This window comes from Nicotiana attenuata, unplaced genomic scaffold (assembly GCF_001879085.1).
Source record: "Nicotiana attenuata strain UT unplaced genomic scaffold, NIATTr2, whole genome shotgun sequence".
NCBI classification, from domain to species: Eukaryota; Viridiplantae; Streptophyta; class Magnoliopsida; order Solanales; family Solanaceae; genus Nicotiana; species Nicotiana attenuata.
The window spans coordinates 120,224-139,133 of record NW_017671211.1 but is presented as its reverse complement, the minus strand read 5'-3'; the positions used below and the strand labels follow the sequence as shown (position 1 = coordinate 139,133).

The following is an 18,910-nucleotide window of genomic DNA, read 5'->3' as shown; positions in this document are numbered from 1 at the left end:
CTTCGGAAAGATACTGCCAAGAGCTTCCAAAGAATTAAAGTTCCCATGACTCTCTGTAACTACAACTGGTTAAACTATATTGATACATTGATATTGTGAATACTTTACATTATCCGTGTATACAACTTAAATCATAAAAGATATGACATGCTTATCCTCCTGAGATAATAATTATAAATAAATAAAAGAAGATACTTTGATATTGGTTACATGAAATTGTGTGCTTCATTGTATGGGCAAGAAGTGAAAAAAGATCAAATTTCTCCCAGTTCCTCATTCTTTGCTGCCCACTTCCCAAATTCGTCCAGCTTACCCACCAGGCAATAAATTCAACAAAATAACCTTGACTGCGAGTGTGAAGCCACAACATCCCATCAAGCCATTTCAAGAAAGAGAGACTTGACATTGACATGTGGATGGCCAAGAGCATTCGAATCACAAGCCGTTGGATAAGTACAGGTGGGCAGGTTTTGTTGGCTTTTAGCTGTTCATACTGGAACAGTTGTCCCACCTGGTATTTCTGATTATCTTTGCGAGAAGTATGGGTGTTTTAGAGCCTCATCGACACTAGGTCGATCTTCCTGAAATGACGATGCAGTTAACAGAACACAGAGTCAGATACTAATTTCATCTCAGTTAATTAACAAGGAGAAATGCCAAACGGAAAACATATGCGTCAGACGATGTAGGTTTTAGGCGTTAGACTTTTTGAAGACAGCTTACAGGATTCCATTGTAATAATTCACGTACTAGTCGCAGCGCCCATATGTTTGGAAACCTGCAGCAATAAAAAATATTCTCAGTGAGCTAGCAACTTGAAACTTTGTTGCCTCATAGTTTGTCCTTTTGATCAAGGTAAAAGGCATCGGGATTCTGGTAGGGAGTCCAGAGAGCAGACATGAATACAAACCCTATCTTCAGAGGATCCCTGTTTTTTATTTGACGAGAAAAGAACTCTTCAGAGCATTTCCACGGAGCTGGTGAAACTGAGGCCTGAATGAAGAAATAAGAATTTAAATGAAACTAATATCATAAAAAAGCAAATAAAAGTGAAAAGAGCATTTTGACAGATAAAATCTGAAAATATTGATCGACACCAACTAGCTTTTCCAACTGCAAATGTGGAGAAGTGAGACTCGACTAATTCAGTCTACTTATCAGACAAATGACGCATCACAAAACCATTAGGCTCAGAAATTTGGGAAAAGCATTTCACGGATTTAATGTGAAACTGAATTACAATATTCCACCACCTTATACTTCCTATTACATGTGAGATGTTCTTTTACACAGGTATAAAACTTCCAAAACTAGTAGGCTTCAGAAATGTGGGGAAAGCATTTTTCACAGGTTAGATATGAAAATGAAATACTTTTCCACCACCTAATATCTCCTGCCATAAACAGGTATAAGACTTACACCATACGGGGAAGTGCTCAAATAACAAACATCCACTTATATTGGTAAAATAAGGGGGAAAAATGAAAAAATGAGATAGAAGAATAAAGAATCAGTTGGATGACATTGAATAAATCTAATCTGTATTGGTGTAACTTGAACATAATAGCAAGAACTTGAACTAAGGTGATCTTTAAATGACGTACTGATAGCTCAATACACAACTAAAACAAACCCACTTTGCAATAGTTCCAAATAAGTGTCAAAACTTTATCACATTATATTGAAAGTGACTAAGAAATACTTGTCATTACAACAACAACAACAACAACAACAACAAAAACCCCAATAAAATCTCACAAGTGAGGTCTGGGGAGGGTAGATAGTCCGCACAACTTACCCCTACAGTGAATGTAGAGAGGTTGTTTCCGGTGGACCCTCGACACGAGGAAAAATGAGAAAAGAGCAGTAGCAACAAGCAATAACAATACTTGTCATTGTCATTGTCAAAAATAAATCTCTCAGACAAAACCCTGGCAACACACAGGATGTCTGTGGACCAATAGATTTAGAAAGAAAACCACTCACCTGGTCATATTTTGCTTTAGTTTGATGAAGTTTTGAGGTAACTCCAGAGCTCAGAATACACATTTCCATGAAAGATCTAAGCCTGTTAAAAAATATATTGCAGCGCTATATTTAGCAGAATGCCAACCTAACTGGAAAGAGTAAGAGCAATCCTTCAAACAAAAATTATCTTTTCATGCTCCCATCATCGGACAGACCATGTAAATGTGTAAAGGTCCTTTCCTCTATTAATTGATACCAAGTAAAAAACCTTTCCTCTCCAATGCAATGACTAACAAGGAGTAGCACAAATTGATTAGAGCAAATCTCCATCGAAGTATCTTATACAAATTAATACGAGTGGGAAAAAATTGAAATTCATTTGTAATTAGACTGTTGGTGATTTGTAAGGAAAAAGCCCGAAATCTTATGGGGTTTATGGATGAACTTTTCCTTACAAATATATACGGAGATAATATGCTGTTTTCCATTAACAGACTTAAGTACCAAGCAGTCGGCACCTGCCAATTGGCTTAAGATTGTTTCAGGAATTTAACTTCCGTTTTATTTTCTAATGAATCGTAGTCATTTAAAATGAAATTTGAAATCTAATTCAGTTGTTATTAGCTACCAAAGCGACACCGCGTATTTCAATCAAAATTCCCGGCTGTCTTAACATGTGATTAAGGTACACATAACAAGTCAACTACAAAGAAGAGTAACTTCAGTTTCGTGTTAGAATGTTAACTGTTAGCGATATAATGTCAGAGTAGAGTATTAGAAGAGTAAAGTAATTGTATTAGATGTCCCAGATTGAAAAATATAACATGTCTTGTTTTTAACACCTATAAATAGGTGTGTCTTATATTCATCAAATCATCAGGTCTTTAATACATCTTCTATTCTCTTAAAATTCTCTCACAGTACAACTCTATTCTTTCTCCATATTCCCATCACCTTAATTAAACATAGATTGCTGCAGAAATATAAGTCATGGTTAAGACATAATCTCATCAACTTTTAATCCTCAAGGTTCTGCTTTCAGTTGTGCAGAAATCAGACACCTTGTCTTCAGTGGTACTTAAGGCAGAACAACTACATCTTTTTGTGGACGAGTAACTGAAGACAATGTAATACTTACATATACTACCATATTGTAAAACAAGATACCAATCACCTCCCACGTGGAAAAATAATCAAAATAAAATGCAACATTTATGGTTTACACGTTAATTTTTTTCCATGAAGTCGGAAAAGTACTCTATCGAGTTGGCATAATCATTTCTAAACTGGACTTACTTGTAAGCTAGCTCCTTCAAGCTTTCGTTCCAACCCTCTAGGTGCTGATCTAAAAGAGCACGCGTCCTAGAACTCACCTGAAACATGTCTGGAGTACCCAAAACCAGTTCTAAGATCACTACACCAACACTCCACATGTCATACCTGTTCAACACAAACATAAAGCTCTGTGAGACTAGTGTATGTAACGTTTACAATAAACACACTTGTGATTAAGCTGATGTTCTTGAGTTTTTCTTTTTTGGGATAACTGTGGTGTCTGGGCCAGTTTGCGCGCACCTCGACTAATTCCACGGGATACCTGCCATCTCCCTCCAGCAACAGGGACCAGGTAACTCTATCCACCAAGGCTTGGATAGATGGGAAGAAATCACCTAGTGTTTTTTGCCTCTGCTGGGATTTGAACCTGAGACCTCATGGTTTTCACCCACTTCATTGACCACTAGGCCACACCCTTGGGTGCGCTGATGTTCTTGAGTTAATGAATGAATTTACGTTAATTGAATACCAATCATAATGATGAATAAAAATCTGGTTGCCTTCAGGAGTCATTCAGTTCCAAATTACACACTAGATATTCAAAAGACTTATATGACGTGTGAGAATACATGGGAGAAAAATATTATTGAAAAATAATAATGACAATGATACACTAAGACCTATATATATACAATACATGTCCTACTCCTAATACATATGAGATTAGGGTTATATGCTATTATATACTACTATTTATACAATGAAACTAACACTCCCCCTCAAGCTGGTGCATATAAATCATATGTACCGAGCTTGTTACATATATAACTAATACGAGGACCAGTGAGGGACTTGGTGAAAATATCAGCAAGCTGATCATTTGACTTTACAAATTTTGTAGCAATATCTCCCGAGAGTATCTTTTCTCTAACAAAGTGACAGTCAATCTCGATGTGTTTAGTTCTCTCATGGAACACTGGATTTGACGCAATATGAAGAGCAGCTTGATTATCACACACAAGTCCCATCTGACTAATCTCACCAAATTTCAGCTCCTTGAGCAACTGTTTGATCCAAATTAGCTCACATGTGGCCATAGCCATTGCTCGATATTCTGCTTCTGCACTAGACCGAGCAACCACATTCTGTTTCTTGCTCTTCCAAGACACCAAATTTCCTCCTACTAAGACACAATATCCAGACGTAGAACGTCTATCAAAAGGTGATCCTGCCCAATCAGCATCTGAGTATCCAACGATCTGCTCATGGCCTCGATCTTCAAACAATAAGCCTTTGCCTGGAGCTGATTTTATATACCGAAGAATGCGGACAACTGCATCCCAATGACTATCACAGGGAGAATCTATAAACTGACTCACAACACTCACAGGAAAGGAAATGTCAGGTCTAGTCACTGTGAGGTAATTTAATTTACCAACCAACCGCCTATATCTTGCAGGATCGCTAAGAGGCTCCCCCTGTCCTGGCAGAAGTTTAGAACTCGGATCCATCGGAGTGTCAACAGGTCTACAACCTATCACTCATGTCTCCTCAAGAATATCTAAGGCATACTTCCGTTGTGAGATCACAATACCTGAGCTAGACTGAGCGACCTCAATACCCAGAAAATACTTTAATCTGCCCATATCCTTAGTCTGAAAGTGTTGAAAGAGATGTTGCTTCAACTTACTAATACCATCCTGATCATTGCCGGTAATAACAATATCGTCAACATAAACGACCAGATAAATACAGAGATCTGAAGCAGAATGTCGATAAAATACAGAGTGATCAGCTTCACTACGAGTCATGCCAAACTCCTGAATAACTGTGCTGAACTTACCAAACCAGGCTCGAGGAGACTGCTTTAGACCATAGAGGGACTGGCGCAACCGACATACAAGGCCACTAGACTCCCCCTGAGCAACAAAACCAGGTGGTTGCTCCATATAAACCTCATCCTCAAGGTCACCGTGAAGAAAAGCATTCTTAATGTCTTACTGATAGAGAGGCCAATGGCGAACAACAGCCATGGATAGAAAAAGGCGGACTGATGCAATTTTAGCCACGGGAGAGAAAGTATCACTATAATCGAGTCCAAATATCTGAGTATATCCTTTGGCGACAAGACGAGCCTTAAGTCGATCAACCTGGCCATCTGGACCAACTTTGACTGCATACACCCAACGACAACCAACAGTCAATTTACCTGAAGGAAGAGGAACAAGCTCCCAAGTACCACTCGTATGTAAAGCAGACATCTCGTCAATCATAGCCTGTCGCCATCCGGGATGAGACAGTGCTTCAACTGTAGACTTAGGAATGGAAACAGAGGACAAAGATGACACCAATGCACAATGGGATGATGAGAGACGTTGGTAACTTAAACCGATATAATGAGGATTAGGATTAACTGTGGACCGTATACCTTTTCGTAGTGCAATCGGTTGATTAAGAGGAGACAAGTCCGCAGTATTAGCAGCGTCAGGTGTAGGACGTGAATCAAATGGGCCTGATGCTGGGGGCGGACGATGATGATAAGTCAGGAGTGGTGGAGCTGTAGAAGGTTGAACTCGACTAGGTGGTGGCACTGGAGCTATAGTTGGTGGCACTGGACTCGGTGGTGATACTGGAGCTATAGGTGGTGGAGCTGTAACTGGAACTGTAGGCGGTGGAGCTATGGAGGAAGATGAATGGGAGATAGGGACTGAATCTCCAAAAGAAGGAACAGGTAGCACCTCAGAAATATCTAAGTGATTAACTGGACCTGTGAAGTATGATTGGGTTTCAAAGAAGGTAACATCAGCAGACATAAGAAATCGCTGAAGGTCAGGAGAATAACATCGATATCCCTTTTGCGTTCTCGAGTAACCCAAAAATATGCACTTAAGAGCACGAGGAGCTAACTTATCTTTTCCTGGAGTAAGGTCATGAACAAAATACGTACTCCCAAAGACACGGGGTGGAAGAGAGAACAAAGGTAAGTGGGGAAACAAGACAGAGAACGGAAATTGATTTTGGATAGCTGAAGATGGCATACGATTAATAAGATAACAAGATGTAAGAACTGCATCCCCCCAAAAACGCAGCGGAACATGAGATTGTATGAGTAGGGTACGAGCAGTTTCAATAAGATGTCTATTCTTTCTTTCAGCTACCCCATTTTATTGGGATGTGTACGGACAAGATGTTTGATGAATAATCCCATGGGAGTTCATAAATTGCTGAAACAGGGAAGACAAATACTCTAGGGCATTATCACTACGAAATGTGCGGATAGAAATGCCAAATTGATTTCGAATTTCAGCATGGAAGGTCTGGAAAATAGAAAACAACTCAGATCGATTTTTCATCAAAAATATCCAAGTGCACCTGGAATAATCATAAATGAAACTGACAAAGTAGCGGAATCCTAAGGTAGAGCTAACCCGACTAGGACCCCAAACATCTGAATGGACTAAAGTAAAAGGTGACTCTGCTCGATTGTCAAGACGCTGCGGAAAATGGGAGCGGGTATGCTTACCGAGCTGAAACGACTCACACTCTAGAGTGGACAAGTGAGATAAGCCAGGTACCATTTTCTGAAGTTTTGACAAACTGGGATGTCCTAACCGTTTATGTAATAAATCTGGTGAATCAGTAACGGGAGAAGTTATTGGAGGAAGACAAGATGCGAGTCCATGTGATTTTGCAAGGATAAGGTAATAAAGTCCATCTGATTCACGTCCGGTACCAATGATCCGCCCTGTACTGTGTTCCTGTATAAAAACAAGGTCATCAAGAAATAGAACAGCAGATTTAAGTGATTTGGCCAAGCGACTAACGGCTATGAGATTAAAAGGACTACCAGGAACATAAAGAACTGAGTCTAAAGGTAAGGAAGGAAGTGGACTTGCTTGACTTATTGCAGTTGCCATGGCTTGAGACCCATTGACCATTGTGACTGTTGGAAGAGATTGACAATATGAGATACTAGTGAAAAGAGATTTGTTACCAGAAATATGATCAGATTCACCTGAATCAATAACATAAGACTCAGAAGGTGAAGATTGGGAGACACCAGTCATGCTACTATTTGTTGGAACCACGGAGGTTAATCCTGAAGATGTCTGTTTACGTGCTTTGTACTGAAAGAACTCAATATAATCCGGTAAAGAAACCATCTGGATTGGATTTAATGCATTAGATCTAACGAATTGTGAGTTAAAGGCTTCAGGTATGAATGCCATTATAATATTGCACCGGAAAAAGCAGAAATTTTCTGGAAATTACTGTTCACGCACGAAAAATAAAAAAGTGGTCGGAATTTGATTTAAATTTGATGGGTAGACTCAGATTTTTGAGGAGAGGACACTGTTCTCAAGAAGCTTTCCCGGAATCTGACCGGAAACAGCCTTTGCCGGAAAAAAAACACTGCTCTCGCCGGAAAATGCTTTTTCGGTAACTAATGAACCACGAAATCTTGATGGGTCGAGTCGGAAGATGCAGGCGACCAGTCCAGCAGAAAAATCGAACTTGAAAGATGCCGGAAAACTACCTCACGCGCCGGCGCGTGAGGTGACACTCTCGCCGGAACCCTAACTGCCGGAGGCGCGTGACGGCGCGTGTGAAGTGTGCCGGAGATCTTCACCGGGGTTTGGTCGCCGGTGACAGGAGAACCTTGTGGTGTTGGAATTTGCACAAACCCCAGTGAAACTCAGATTGACGTAAACAATTGCTTAAGTCACCGGAAAATTGCACGGTGACAATTGATTTCTTCCCGGATATCGTTGGAATGACGCACAACGATAATTATCTCACCAATGCTCTGATACCATGTGAGAATACACGGGAGAAAATATTATTGAAAAATAATAATGACAATGATACACTAAGCCCTATATATATACAATACATGTCCTACTCCTAATACATATGGGATTAGGGTTATATACTACTATTTATACAATAAAACTAACATGACGAATGCACAAATTATGTTATACAACTGTGGAGACATAATAACGGGCATATAACCAAAACTAAAATTAAGAAGTAACAAGAACATGACATACTTCATAGTAGTGAGAGTCAACCCTTGATACCAACTAGCATTCAAAAGAGCTTCAGGTGGAGTATATTCATAAGTTTGTTCAGCTCTGTGGAAAAGAAAAGGAAATAGAAATGAGAAAAATAAAAAATGTAAGAATATAAAAAGGTGGTGAAATTCCTTTGTATATCAGTATTATCACAGACAAAATGGCTAGGAGCAGCAAAAGAGATCATATGATTTTTTAAGTATACGTTTCTCAGCACAAAAAGTAGAAGATAAACATTCCATCATTTGGGTTATCAAGAAACTTCCCTAATGAATTCATGTTCAGCCCATACTTCGAGAGATTGTCGGAAGCCCTGTGATTAGCCCATATGAAAGTAGGGAAATGGTAATGCTCAACTGGTTATCCCAGTGCTTGGATCAAATGGACAACTAGTAACCTGATGCTAGGCTAGCAGGATAACTGAAGAACTAGATTAATCAGTGATACACTGAAACAACAATACATTTTCCGCGTGGCAATGTCTTATTTGGGTTGCATGCCCCGTGATGTGTCATCCTTGTTGTTTTTGATATACCAACCTTTTCACCTTTAGATCAACTGACTTAAAATTACTTTAAGTGCCGTATATGCTCTACGGCATAGGCAGACAACTAGGGTGGGTGGTGGAACCACTGATTACAGTGTTTGTTTAGTTCAAATATACATGCTACTATAACACTCAGCCAGCAAACTGGGAGGGATCAACATAATAGACAAGGGTTACAAAGGCGACCACACCATGATCGATTAGTGGGAGCAAATAAATATCAATAATATAAAGAACTCAGTAGTGTCGTCAATCAATAGTTGCATAATGCAGATGGTATACAAACATGATAGGAAATGACATCTGAATTCTATATCAGGTGACAATATTTGATCTTAGTTGGCGGGCATAGAGTCACATGACACTATAGACGGCGCACCCAAAAGAAAAACCACCACTCTATAACTAGGATTTACAAGTAAATGTACACTACAAGTTCAAAGTGCCTAGATGTCATTCAGTTAAAAGCAAAAAGAGCCGAAAAGAAAGATTCAGCAAATATGATACCTTGAAGGCCCAATAGACCCATACAAGTGCTTCAATGTGAAATCATCCACTGCGCTACCAAAGTCAATAATACGCCTGAAAATTGGTAAGGCTACTCAGAATAGGCAAGAAAAATGTTAACTATTATCCATCTACCAAATTATTAACTCATAATATCCGAGTCAGTGTGAGTCAATGTCCAATATTGGACAAATATTTTATTGAGTAATGACTAAACATTAGTTAGAGGCTGGGAATATTCGTGCTTCCTCTTTCCTTTTGATGACTCAAAAATACAACTTTAACCTTTACTCAAGGTAGACAAACATTCTTTCCAATCCAAAAAGACAAGCTAAAGAGAATCCTCCTTTTTTTTTCTTCTTCTTAGCCCATTCTGTCCTCTCCCTTCCCAAATTCCATCATCTCCACCCTGGCCTCTTTTTTCCTTCTTTTTCTTGCCAGACCTCCCATTCTGAGGAAACAAGTTCTTGGTATTGTTGACCAGCATAATTATAGGAGAAAAATCAGAGAATCAAATCTGTAATTAAAAGCTTGATTGTAGGAAAATTGTATTGTAGCTGAATATTCTCTCATTATTTTCATTTATTTACTTTCCTAGAATAGTTGTAGAACTTTTGTATAAAGGCATGTATCAGTAGGATGTAAAATACATTAAAATACAAAGAAGCCTTCTCTTCTTCTCAATTTCATCATGGTATCAGAAGCCATTGCAACCCTTTTGAGGTGAGTTTTCTCCCTTTGCAGCACTAGGGTTCCATGGGTTGAGTTTTCTCCCTCTTTCTTATAGTTTTCTTCCTAAAGTTTTTGTCCGAAGCCTTTTTTTCACCCTCCGTCAGTTCTATACAAAATCTGGTATCACTGGAAGGATTATACCTACTGTACGACCTACCCAAACAAGTTTTAGATTTTTTCGAGCACCAGAAGACAAGTCCGCGTAACCAGTTAGCTCCAGGAGCCTTTTTTCAGATTCTGAAGGTTGTTTTTGGGTTACCAGGTTCTTCTTTTTAGAATTTATATTCTGAAATTTCTTTTTGTGCTTCGGATTGTACAAAAATATGAGGGACTCAAAAACAGTAGATAACAATAATTCTGTAGACAATAATTCTATTTCACATGGTATTAGTATGGTAAAATTGGAGGATGCTGGTTCGTATTTTGCCTGGTCAAGGGCTTGTTTGTTGTTTATTAAATCCAGGAAGATGATTGGTTATATTACTGGAGAAAAGAAACAACCAGTTGTGACTGATGCCACTTAAGGTCAATGGGATTCTGATAATTCCCTTGTTATGACTTGGCTTTTGAATACTATGCACCCTCGAATTTCTAAACAATATTTGTTGCTTGACACTGCTGAAAAAATCTGGAATTCATCCAAGCGCACTTATTCTCGCAAGGGAAATGATGCCCAGATTTTTGAAATTCGAAATAAAATTCATGCGACTAAGCAAGGTGAGTTGACTATCACGGATTATTATTCTGAGTTAAGCGGGTTATGGCAGGAGATTGACTACTATTAGGATCTCCACGCAAAGTGTACTGATGATGCAGTTCTCTTTCAACGATTGGTTGAAAAGGAAAGGGTGTATGATTTTCTGGCCGATTTGAACCAAGAATATGATTAGACCAGGGTTCAAGTTCTCGGTAAAGTTCCTTTTCCTTCTTTTGAGGATGCATACTCTTATGGTCAACAAGAATCGAGTCAACGAGGGTTCATGCTTTATTCAGCATCAATGGAGAAGTCTGGATTAGCTGTATCTCATGAACAACCAAAGGCATTCACTTCTGATAAAGATCACTTGCACTGTGATTACTGTGGAAAACCAAGGCATACGAAGGAGACATGCTGGAAACTACATGGTAGACCAACTAGAGGCCGTGGAGGAAAACGTGTAGGTCCATCACGGGTTCAGGCTAATATTGTAGAAAATGTGGAGACATCCAGGGAAACTACTTCTGGAGAAGCTTTGTCTTCGAATGAAGTTCAACATCTTTGCCGCCCGAATAAACTTGACTCTTATAATGTTGCCACTTCCAGTTACGTGTAGTCAGGTATTGCCTTTAATGCTGACCTTAATTCTTGGATTATTGATTCTGGTGCGAATAGACACATGACAGGCTCATTTAAAGGCTTTAAAAACTACTATCCCAGTTCCAAAGGGGATTATGTCACAATAGCAAATGGCTCTCTAACTCCTGTCTCTAGAAGATGTTCTATTGTTTGTACACATGATATTACATTATCATCTGTTCTCCATGTCCCTGAGTTTCCTATTAACCTATTATCTGTTAGCGCCATCACCAAAAAACTAAACTATAGTGTCGAGTTCTTTCCTGATCATTGTATTTTTCAGGATCTTCAAACAAGGAAGAGGATTGACAGTGATAGATTGCACGATGACTTATATTGGATTGATGGAACTCGAGACTCTAGTCAGGCCTTTTTTGGAGGAAATAAGGATGTTAACTAAGAAATAATACAGTGGCATAGACGGTTGGGGCACCCATCATTTTTTTCTTTAAAGAAGTTATATCATAGTTTGTTTTCTAGAACTGAGTTTGAATCTTTGTTTTGTGATGCTTGTGAATTTGCCAAGCATAGTAGAAACTCTTATCCTTTGAGTGATAATACAAGTACAACTCCTTTTTTGACTATTCATTCTGATGTGTAGGGTCCTACTCGAACAGTTTCTTTATCTAGTATTAGGTGGTTTGTTACTTTTATTGATTGTTGCACTAGAATGACTTGGGTGTATTTGTTAAAGGCCAAAAATGAAGTTTTCTCCTGCTTTCAGTCATTTCATAAGATGATTTGCACTCAGTTTAAGACTAAGATAAAAATCTTGCGTACTAATAATGGCACAGAATACGTGGATAAAAATTATGGTGCCTATTTAGAGTCTTATGGGATAATCCATCAAACTAGTTGTCCTTATACTAGTGCACAAAATGGGGTTGCAGAAAGGAAAAATAGGCATTTGTTAGAAGTAGCAAGATCTCTTATGTTTACCATGAATCTACCAAAACCTTACTGGGAAATGCCATTTTAGTAGCTACCTATCTCATTAATATATTGCCACTAAAAACCCTCAATTTTCAAACTCCTTTGGAAGTATTAAAGGGTAAGAATGATTTTAATGTTCCTCCGAAGGTATTCGGTGTGTCTGCTTTGTTCATATTAGGAACTCTGGGAAACTTGATCCTAGAGCCCTTAAGTGTGTCTTTATTGGGTATTCTCCAACACAGAAAGGGTACAAATGCTATCATCCTCGCTCTCGGAGAATCTTTGTCAGCATGGATGTTACCTTTCGAGAATCTAAGCCCTATTTCAGTATTACATCATCACCTCTTCAAGGGGAGAATAAAAGGGAAGAGATGATTCTCGCGAGTTCTATTGTTGAAATCACTGCCAGTACCACAGGGGAAAGTAAAATTGAAGACAGAATACATGGGGAGACTATTGGACATTTGGATAGACCTGATTTGAAAACTTACTCGAGGAGAAATAGAGCAGAAGAAGTCATCATACAATCTGCCAAAGCTGAACCTTCTTCTACTGGTGAGTTACCTACATTTCCTAATGAGTTAGATGTACCTATTGCTCACAAAAAAGGAGTCAGATCTTGCACCACCAAACATCTTTTATCTAATTTTGTCTCTTATAATTCTTTGTCCCCCCCCTATAGAGCCTTTACCTTGTCTATTTTTACTGTGTCTATTCCCCAGAATTGGAGGGAAGCTTTTGCCGGTCCTAGATGGAAGCAAGCTATGATTGAAGAAATGAAGGCCTTATCAAAAAATAAAACTTGAGAACTTTTTACTTCACCACCAGACAAAAAGTCGATTGGCTGCAAATGGGTATTTACTATGAAGCACAAAGCTGATGGCTCAACTGAAAGATTCAAAGCAAGATTGGTGGCTAAGGGATTCACTCAGGTTTATGGAGTAGATTATCAAGAGACATTTGCCCCTGTTGCCAAAATGAACACTATCAGAATCATTTTGTCTTGTGCAGCTCATCTTGATTGAGACTTACAACAGTTTGATGTGAAGAATGCATTTCTTCATGGAGACTTAGAGGAAGAGGTGCATATGGAGATCCCGCCTGGATTCGATACCGAACAAAGTCAAGGAAAAGTGTGCAGATTGAAGAAAGCCTTGTATGGACTGAAGCAATCTCCTAGAACTTGGTTTGATAGATTCTGCAAAGCAATGATCTCCTTCGGCTACCAACAAAGCAATGCCGATGACACTCTCTTCATAAGTTATCAAAAGGGTAAACTCACTACTCTTCTCATACTTTATGTTGATGACATAGTAATAACAGGAGATGATAAAGAGAGATGACCCGATTGAAGAAGTTGTTGGCGCAGGAATTTGAAATCAAAAATCTAGGGAAGTTGCAGTACTTCTTGGGAATTGAGGTTGCTAGATCAAAAAGAGGAATCTTTATTTCTCAAAGGAAGTATATTTTGGATCTCTTGAATGAAACGGGTATGACAGGTTGCAAATCGATACAATCACCCATTGAAAGTAATCACAAGTTACAAAGCGGAACTGGAAAGTCAGTTGAAAGGAAAGATATCAAAGACTGGTTAGAAGACACATTTATCTCTCCCACACTAGACCAAACATAGCCTATTCAGTCAGCCTGGTGAGTCAGCTCATGCATGATCCCCGAGATCCTCATATGCAAGCTGTCTTTCCCATTTTGCGGTATTTGAAGTCTGCTCCTAGAAAAGGTCTGTTGTTCTCCAAACATAGCCACCTCCAAATAGAAGCCTTTACAGATGCGGATTGAGCTGGATCTCTAGATGACAGAAGATCTACATCTTGTTATTGTCCACTCGTAGGAGGAAACTTAGTTACCTGGAGAAGCAAGAAGCAAAGTGTAATCGCTAGATCAAGTGAAGAGGCAGAATAGAGAGCTATGGCTCAGGGTGTATGTGAACTTTTGTGGTTACAAAAGCTACTAGAGGAATTGAGACTGTCTGAAAAAAGGAAACTTTCCTTGTATTGTGATATCAAGGCTGCCATTAGTATAACTCATAATCCAGTCTAGCTCTAGCATAACCGAACAAAGCATGTTGAAATTGATCGACACTTCATCAAAGAAAAAGTGGTGTCTTGAGTTTGTTCCATGTGTCATCTGAAAAGCAGCTAGCTGATGTGTTTATCAAAGGTCTCAACAAACGGACTTTCCATAGACTGGTTTGCAAGTTGGGCATGTGTCACATCTTTGCACCAACTTAAGAGAGAGTGTTGACCAGCTTTATTATAGGAGAAAAATTAGAGAATCAAATATGTAATTAATAGCTTGATTGTAGGAGAATTGTATTGTAGCTGAATGTTCTCTCATTATTTTTATTTATTTACTTTCCTAGAATAGCTGTAGAACTTTTATATAAAGGCATGTATCAGTAGGATGTAAAATACATTGAAATACAAAGAAGCCTTCTCTTCTTCTCAATTTTATCACACTGTGATTAACTTTCACTGAGACTATAGAAGTTTCTTGAATCAAGGGAAATCTCTGAATTAGTGGAATAAGAAATTCCTGAATGCAGGAAACAAGAGTAAATTGTGTGCATACACTTCTCCACCATTACAAGGAAACAAGATACTTTAATGTACAATCAATCAACTGTCACTAAGACCAAAGAAAATTCAGAAAGGAGATATTAGAAGTGATGTTTTCCTGTGCTAGAACTATAAGAGTCATTTTAGGAAAGTTAAGTTCCTAGGTTGAGTATCATCCCGCATCGATAAATATCATACATGTTGTCTTGACACCTATAAAATAAAACATCTTGTATTCAGTAAATCATCAATAAATATCTTCTATTTATCTATTTTCTCACAGGAGCAAATATTTATGTCAGAGACTTAAGAAACTCCTGGAAGGAGGAAATAAGACCACGTTGTCTTCATGGAAGTTAGTTTCTCAACCATTCCGAGGAAATAAGGCACTTACGAAGAGAGACTGTCACTGAGATTAAATCAGTGAACTTAAATCCCTGGAAGTAGGAAAAAGAGTACATTTTCAGCACATAAATTATTTTCCCAGACACTTGATGATGTATCACGAAGTGGGAACCCAAAGGACGCAAATAAGACAGCTACTTTGCTGCAACAGGGTTTCAACCGAAACATGAGGTCATGTATTCGAGATTTCACTCAAGAATCTACAATAAACATCCAGCAGTATTAGCAGTTGACTATAATCTAGAAGACAACTCAACACAAAAGATATGGAAGAAATAGGTAAGTTGACGTACATCTTAGTTGTATAATTCTCATCTTCATTTGGATGACCTTTCAAGCACCTCCCAGAATCTTGATCCTCAAAGCAAACGACCATATTCTCTTGCATAAGACAATCAGAAGGCATACTAGTATAAATTCCATCCTATATATAAAAGACTCTTTGATATGTCATAGAAAGCTTAATGTGGAAAGCCTAAGTCCTAGAACAATCAAAGAATTGACAACTGTACTTCACATGCATATAGACAGTGGATACTTTAAACAAAGCTAAGAAATTACATAAAGCAGATTCTTTAAATCAGCTGAGAAAGAAAGAGTGAGATCAGCAATGTGTATAAGCATGAATTTCATGGATATTTAATTTAGCATCAGTGAGAAAGTAGAAGCTAAAAAAAAAAACAGCTGACAATCAAAATTTATAATCAACAACTCAAGAGAACCATCATCAAGCATTCTCAAAACTTCTTTTAAACTCAATTAGACTGGGCTGGCATATCGAAAGCATATCATTTTGTTCATACTGTTCCTTTTTGTCTCAGTTATAAGTTATAACAAAACTATTCATCCTAAAACTTTAACTGGAGTCCGACAAGAAGATCTAAGCTCCAACTCTAATTTATGCTAAGATAGGCCTTGTCCATTTTTCGCTTCAAACCTCAAACGTAATCTTTTTGTGTATTGACGTTCTGTATCCAGTGCTTGGCGGATTTCAGCTGATTCACCGGGCAGCTGGTAAAGCAACAAGCAAAGGTGTCGCCTTCCACTAAGCTAGGAGTACATAGGCTCAGACTCAGTAATTGAGACTTAAAACCTGGGATCTCCAAGTTATTACTCCTATGTCTCAACTGTTAGCCCCTAATATTGACACATGACGGATGTCGGGCAGAACCAATGTCAAGGGCTTGTACATTGCCCCTTGGCATAGGTTCGTGCGGGCGTTAGCAAGCAATGTGCGGAGCTGGGAGTGTGCCTAAGTTAGTGCATGGACTTGGGCAGGTCAGCTAGGCAAGGTGTCTTGGGTGATGGTAAGGCAGCCTTGATTGTGGGCGACAACTATGGCAAATGAAGGCGCATGGCACTTGGCTAAGGCATGCGTGCGGATCAGTGGGGCGGCAAAGGTTGTGACAAGGCATTGTCATGAGCTTATGGGTGAGGCATGGTCAAAAGACAAGGCAACGCAAGCAGAAGGCAAAGTGTGGGAAAGCTGTAGAACAAGTGTGCAAGCCATGTGACTGTGAAGAAGTGTGCTATGCATGTGCTGTGGAAGTTTACCCATGTGCAACGCACATGTTGCAGTTGGCCAAAGTGCTGAAGAAAAGTTCATTTCGTGGGAAGATAAATTCAAAAACGTGGCTGTATCTTTATGCTTGTTTTAGGCTTGGCATGTGCCAAGCACATTGTATAACTGCCCCGTGTAACTGCCCTCTGTAATCTGCCATAGGCAGCCCCCTTTATAATGTTGTATTTGATTGGTTTAAGGCAAGTAAGCATATGTGAGCCTTCCAACTGAGTGTCCTTTGTATATTCTACGAGAACAGATTAAAGGTTGGGTTTTACCCGTACTACTGTGTGTTGCTTACGTTTTACAAGTCTGAAATAATTCTAAGTGTCAAACTGTGTGCGAAAAACAAGGCTGAGTGGCTTGAGAGTCAGGCTGCTGCCGTGCAGTGCTGGTTGCGAAAAATTGGCCCCGTAACAACTGGTATCAGAGCTTTGCTCGTTGATTTGGGACCATCGCTGGTGGAGCCACTTCAGATTTGCGTGATCGTGTTGGAGGTGTTGATTGGCGTAACTGATGATCCTTTGGATCTGGATGATCTGATTTCTGAGATCTATCATCTAAAGGATGGGACGGGTTAGTTTCGTGATGGTATTCAACAAACTTGTGAGGCCACGAATGTTCAAGTTGAAGATCTGAAAAAGGAGATCGAAACTCGGAACTTGGAAATTACTGTTCTTCGAAGGGCGTTGGCTGCTCCTGGCCATGGCAGTGAAGAACGTTCTAAGGTAAAGATCCCTGATCCGAAGGCGTTTGGTGGAGCGCGTAGTGCTAAAGAACTGGAGAACTTTCTGTGGGATATGGAGCAATATTTCGTTGCTACCAAACTTCCAAACAGGGAGAAAGTCACAGTTACAAGCATGTATCTAACGGGAGATGCTAAATTGTGGTGGAGAACTCGCATGGCTGATGACGAAAGTGCAGGCAGACCCAAGATCGATACGTGGGAGAAACTCCGGAAAGAAATGAAGGACCAGTTCTTACCTAGCAACGCATCTTGGCTTGCTAGGGATCGCTTGAAACGTCTACGGCAAACTGGAACAATTCGTGATTATATTAAGGAATTCACTTCCTTAATGCTAGATATACAAAACATGTCGGAGGATGACAAGTTGCATAATTTTCTTTCTGAAATGCAAGCGTGGGCACAGAACGAACTCATGAGACAGAACGTGAAGGATCTCCCGAGTGCGAGTGCTGCAGTGGATTCATTGGTGGTACCCGGAGTCTTTATGAAATTCCTTCTACTTTAAAACCTAAGAAAAAGGAGGAGAAGAAAGGGGAATGGAGGAAGGAAGTTCGAAAAGAAATCGTGGAAAAGGGCAAGGCTACTGTTGACGGATCTGTTAGAAACAAAGGCATTGCCAACAAAAAGGGTGGTGGTTGCTAGACTTGCGGCGGACTTCACATTGCCAAAAACTGTCCGAATCGGGAACGGGTTAATGCTTTGCTTGCTACAGAAAATAATCGGGATGGAGAAGGTCAAGAAGTTGCTGCTGCCTTGGTAAATCCTCTGCAATTGCTGAATGTAATCTCGTTGCTTAATGCTACAAGTGATGAGACGAACCCTCACTCTTTGCTGATGCACATTAAAATGCAAATTGGAGAAAAGGGCGTGATAGCAATGGTAGATACTGGCGCTACTCACACCTTTGTCTCGGCGAAATTGGTGCAGAAGTATGGGTTGAATGTGAGCAAATGTCCCTCTTACATGAAGACTGTGAATGCTAAAGCCCAAGCCATTGTGGGTATGGCTTATAATGTTCCTATGTCTGTTGGGAACTAGAAAGGGAAAGTTAACTTGATGGTAATTCCATTGGAGGACTTTGAGGTGATCCTTGGAATCGACTTTATGCGAAAAAATCGCTTTGTTCCAATGCCTCACTTGGACGGGGTGATGATCATGCATGAAATGACTCCTGGTTTTGTAAAGGCTGTTCATCCTTATGGGAAAGAAGAAACTCAACGGAAGGCTTCATTAGTTTCTGCCAT

At 39.4% G+C, this 18,910-nt stretch overlaps 1 pseudogene; it reads right to left on the bottom strand.

Annotated features, from left to right (window-relative positions):
* Positions 1-243: 243 nt before the first annotated feature.
* LOC109206723 overlaps positions 244-18,910 on the bottom strand; it is a 46,346-nt pseudogene continuing 27,679 nt past the window's right edge.